Source organism: Solanum tuberosum, unplaced genomic scaffold (assembly GCF_000226075.1).
Source record: "Solanum tuberosum cultivar DM 1-3 516 R44 unplaced genomic scaffold, SolTub_3.0 scf00232, whole genome shotgun sequence".
NCBI lineage: Eukaryota > Viridiplantae > Streptophyta > Magnoliopsida > Solanales > Solanaceae > Solanum > Solanum tuberosum.
In genome coordinates, this window is record NW_006239158.1 from 954,284 (window position 1) to 960,356 (window position 6,073).

The window sequence follows — 6,073 nt, forward strand, 5'->3', positions numbered from 1 at the left end:
GAAGTTATGATCGACCCTATTGTTGGCACAAAATTTAAGAACTTTACATTGTTAAACTCTGATCCATGATTTGAACGGATGCTAGTGATTTCACTTTTAAACTTCCTATGAACCAGTTTCACGAATATTTCAAACATTTCAAATGTCTCATCTTTTGTTGCAAGAAATATTGTCCAGGTGAATCTAGAGTAGTCATCCACTATTACAAAAATGTATATTTTCCCTCCTCTTCTTTACACACGCATTGGCCCACATAAATTCATATGAAGTAGTTCTAAATGCTTGGTTGTACTTACCATGCCTTTTGGATTGAATGAGGACTTCACATGTTGTTCTTGAGCATATGCTCCGCAGACTTGATCCACGTTGAATCTCTTAGTGGGCAAGACCTTGACTAGGTCTCCTGATATAAGCTTGTTTATAGTTGAGAAACTTATGTGTCCCAGCCTCTTATGCCACCGGTGAGAACTATCAGTAATGGCACTAAGGCATTCTAGCATATTTTATGAAGGACTCATGATGTCAGCTTTATACACATTTTTATGCCTTTTTCCACGAAGAATCAGTTTCCCAGAGATTGGATTGAACACGCTACATTCATTTGAGGTAAACAACACATTGTTTCCTTTGTTGCATATTTGTGATATACTTAGAAGATTGTGTTGTAACCCTTTCACATACCCTTTAACATAATACACATTATCTATTGCTTGAGTGTGATTGGTCCCAAATTTTCCGATTCCCTGAATTTCACCATTTTTTTTGTTTCCAAACAATACGTTTCTTCCCTTGTAGTTACTTAGTGAGAGGAAGTTTATCTTATCCCCGATCATGTGTCTAGAGCATGCACTGTGTAGGTACCATGACTTTATCTCTCATCTCACTGGATCATGTATTAAAAAGTCAAGGGTTAGCTTTGGGTACCCAGATCCACTTGGATCCCTATTTATTAGAGAAAGCATGAAATAAGTTTCTCTTTGCCCATTTTGACAAGGTTTTAGGTTTTGGAACCGATTTCGTGATTCTTTCATCACATGGTTTTTTTAGAAACCTTAGATTGTTTTCATGTGCTTTTAAATTTTTAGGACATGCATTGCTCTTATGTCTTGTTAGTCTACGGTGATAACATAAACAATCTTGGTTAGAATTTGTAATTTCAGCAGACTTCTAGTTAAATCCTATTTCATGTCTAGTAGAGGACTGACCCTTTTGGATGCTATCAAGCATGATGGAGGATCTTGTCCATCTCATATTATGCTCTGCTTCCATTTTGGTGTTATGAAGTTCTTTGTGAAGAGCTTCATTCTCTTTAGTCATTGACTATTGGTTATTGCTTAGTTCTTTCATTTAATTTTGAAGATGGTGATTATTTTTCTCTAGATTCTCATTTTCTTCTCTTAGAGAAGCATAATCATCCATCATTTTCTCCTTTTTAAAGTTGATTGATTGGTATGCATCCATAATAGTGTTCAATAGGAAATTCTAATTTTCTTTTGGAATATGAATGAAGATTTTCTCTAATGTGATGAAAACTTACCATGGATTGCTTGTCATCTTCCTAAGAATCAATTCCAGCCATTAGTGCCAAGATGCTTGGGATTGACAAGTGTTTCTTTCTTCTTCTTCTGTTAAAGTGACTAGTGCAAGAAAGTTGTACTTGTTTGTTTCCTCAATTAGCAATAATGACTTATTTTTGCATCCACCGTCTTCAGATTCTTCCTCAAATTGATTGCCCAAAGTGGCAAAGACCCTTTTTACGGAGACATAACTTCTTGATTGCCCAACCGTCTATTTTTGGGAATATACTTATTATTCTCTATTTCTTTTGTTTTCTCTTGATTGTTTCTCTTGTGCTCCAGGCCCATAATGGGAAGAATTTGATAAAGTGATCTGGACTCCCACATTTGTGACATACCTATACCTTTTGATCCTTCTCAGCTGATTTCAGGAAGTTCTTCCTCTAAAATACATGTCCCTTTTTTAGCACTCTAGAGAATCGTTTGGTCATCAATGCGATGTTCTCATCCTTAAAATCTTCTTGTGTTGTAGCCTTGAGAACCAGGTTCTTATCTTTATTCTTTCCTCCAATTTCCTTTTCTTAATTTTTCTTGAGTTCATAAGTCATAAGATTTCTAATTAGTTCATCCATATCTAGCTTATCTAAGTCACGTGCTTCACTGATAGCTTCTACTTTGCTCTCACGGGATTCTAGTAAAACACTTAGAAGTTTTGTGACAGCCTTTTCATTAGGAATCACCTCCCTTCATGAGTAGATCTCATTGATAATTGCAGTGAACCTGGTATATATATCTTGAATTGTTTCACCTTTTGTCATTCGAAATAGTTCATATTGTTTGTTCAAATTGTCAATTTTAGATTTCTTTACCTGAGTTGTCCCTTCATGAGCGATCTGTAGAGTTTCCCATATTGATTTCACATCCTGACATGATGAGATTTGATTGTATTCATCAAGACCTATCCCGCATATCAAAAGAAATTTAGCCTTAGCATTGTTTTGGATTGCAAGAGTATCAGCAGTATCTCATTCCTTTCATGGGTATAGTAGGCCCATCCATGACAGACCCTAGAGATCGGGATTTTCACCTGTTAGGTGATTCATCATGTGGTTCTTCCACCATCCATAGTACTTTCCATTGAATAGTGGTGGTCGAGTTTGAGAAGCGTCTTCTTGTGGTGTAAGTGGTGCAACCATTGATCATTTTCAAGATGTGAGTCTTTTAACGAAACGATTTGCTTTGATACCAATTGAAGAAGCCTTACCCTCTATTTAAGAGCTAGGTTTTTGTATGTTTACTGAAATAACCACAATAACACAGATTTATCGTGGAAACCTTCCTCCCTCAAGTAAGGGAAAAACAACACCACAATTTTGTTAACTTCGAGAACAATTCAAGATTGCAACTCAATAATCAAAGAATTAACTCTAATGCTTCTACCCTTTATCGATTAACTATAATCGAAGACTCTACTCTACAAGAAGTCAAACTTGCTTCTTGTTACAATTTTCTCAAACTCTCTCCAAGAACAACTCTTAAACATTGACTCGACGATGAATCAATGCGACTCTAAAACCCAGAAAGAAATCCTAACTCTTTCTTCCACTTTGTAGATCTCTTTGAATTGTTCTATTGAAATCTGCCTCATGAGCTGTTAATTGATGCTGAATTGGCATAATGACATGGTTACTGATGTGTTTTCTGTTTTTAGAAGATAGATATTATCTGTTTTAGTCTTTTAGTTGTGAGTTTCCTAGTCTTTAGGCATGTAGAGTTGTTGGTAGACTTAGTGCCTAGTTAATAGGAAGATTCTATTTTTCAGTTACTACATTATTTACTGCAAATTGTTAGGAGTTCCTTCTATTTAAATATTTCTTCTTTCAGCTTAATAAAATATCTCTTTTTCTTCTTCTGTCGTATGTTTTTCTTTAGCTGTTAACACCAACAAATTGGTATCAGAGCCCTCTTCTTAAGGGACTTATGAGTGACTTGTGAGTGTAGTCTAAGAAAACCATCAACAAAGTCCCTACATGTTGCCCTGAAAAGTCATCAGAACACATGGATTCAGAACACTCTTCTAGTTCTTATGTTATTTCTCCACCAGTGTTTGATGGAGAGAACTACCAGGTATGGGCTATCAAGATGCAAACTCACATGGAGGCATGTGATCTCTGGGAAGCAGTAGAGGAGGATTACGAAATTCCTGTTTTACCAAGCAATCCAACAATGGCTCAGATCAAATTTCACAAGGAAAGGAAGACAAGGAAATCCAAGGAAAAATCTTGCTTATATGCTGCACTTTCACTTACATTTTTTTTCTAGAATCATGACGTTGGAATCGGTAAAAGCAATCTGAGATTTCCTAAAAGAAGAATACCAAGGAGATGAGCGAATCAAAGGTATGAAAGTTATGAATCTCATTAGAGAATTTGAAATACAAAGAATGAAAGATTCTGAAACTGTCAAAGAATACTCAGATAGGCTTCTTAGCATTGTGATCAAAGTAAGAATGTTGGGCAATACGCTTCCTGATAGCAGAGTTATTGAGAAACTTCTTGTTACATTACCTGAGAAGTTTGAAACCATTGCTTCCTTAGAAAATACTAAGGATCTGTCAAAGACCACTTTGGCAGAATTACTAAATGCATTGCAGGCACAAAAGGAAAGAAGGTTAATGAGACAGGAAGGGTCTATAGAAGGCGCACTTCAGGCCAAGTTGCAAAACTATCCTGGAAACAAATACAAGAAAATCAAAGGGAAGAAGAATTATGCTGAAAATAATCAAGTTTTCGCTGGTAATGGAAATAGCCACAATTTAGGCAGCAACTAAGAAGAACAATTCCCTCCATGTCAATATTGTGGAAGAAAGAATCATCCTCACTTCAAATGCCGGAGAAAGATGGATATGAGATGCCAAAAATGTCAAAAACTTGGGCATGCTGAGATCATCTGCAAGGAAAAAGGACAGCAGCAACAAGGAGAAGCTCAAGTTGAAAATCAACATGAGGAAGAACAATTATTTGTTGCATCATGTTTTGCATCTAGTATTTCAAGTGACAGATGGCTTATTGATAGTGGTTGTACAAACCACAAGACTAGTGATGAAAAGTTTTTCAAAAGGCTTGATAGAACAACAACATCAAGAGTCAGGATTAGAAATGGAGAATACCTCCATACAAAAGGAAAGGGGATTGTGCCTATTGAGAGTTCTACAGGTACAAAACTTATTTCTGAAGTTTTGTTTGTTCCTAAACTTGATCAGAATTTATTAAGTGTAGGATAGCTACTTGAAAATGGGTTTAAATTATTTTTTGAAGATAAGGCGTGTCTGATCATTGATCCAAGTGGTCAGGAACTATTTAGAATTAAAATGCAGGGTAAAAGCTTTTCTTTGAATCCAATGGAGGAAGAACAAATAGTTTTTCCAAGTCAGTCCAGTGTTGCAGAAACTTGGCACAAATGGTTGGGTCACTTCCACCACAGGGCACTTTTGTATATGCAGAAAAAAGGGTTGGCAAAAGGTTTACCTCCACTTGAAGAGGAACTCCCAAGTTGTGAGGCATGTCAATTTGATGAGCAGACAAGATTGCAATTCCCAAAATTAACTTGGAGAGCGACTCAAAAATTGCAGCTGATTCATACAGATCTTGGAGGCCCCCAAAGAACTCCATCATTGAAAGGAAGCAGGTATTACATAATATTTATTGATGATCTAACAAGGATGTGTTGGATATACTTCTTAAGATTCAAATTGGAGGTTGCTGAAGTTTTTTGGAAATTCAAAGCCTTGGTAGAAAATCAAAGCGGCTGCAAACTACAAGTGCTCAGATCAGATAATGGGACTGAGTACACTTCAGATCAGTTCAAAAACTTTTGTGAAGTTGCTGGAATAGAGCATCAACTTACTATTCCATATACTCCCCAGCAAAATGGAGTAAGTGAAAGAAAGAATAGGACTATCATGGAGATGTCAAGGTGTAAGTTGCACGAGAAAGAGCTTCCCAAAAAGTTTTGGCAGAGGCAGCCAATACTGCTGTATTTTTGTTGAATAGGCTGCCAACCAAGGCAATGAATGATCAAACATCTTTTGAAGCTTGGCATGGGTACAAACTTTACTAAAGAATCTCAAGATTTTTGGTTGCTTATGTTTTTCTCACATACCGCAGCCGAAAAGGGATAAACATGACAAGAAGGCAAAACCTGGAATTTTCATTGGCTATAGCCTGCAGTCAAAAGCTTTCAGAATTTTCCAACCACAAACTGGAAAAATTTTGGTAAGCATAGATGTGGAATTTGTAGAAAAAGAGCAATGGGATTGGGATGGATAAAAGCAAGAAAGAGAAGCTAATGAGTTGCACAATTTTGAGGAACGAGTAGATCATCATCCCATTCGAGGAACCAGATCACTCTCAGATATCTATCAAAGATGCAATGTAGCCTTATTTGAACCTGCTTAATAAGCAGAAGCTGAAAGAGACAATAAATGGATAGTCGCAATGCAAGAGGAGCTAACCATGATCGAGAAAAATGACACACGGAAACTGGTAGAAAGGCCT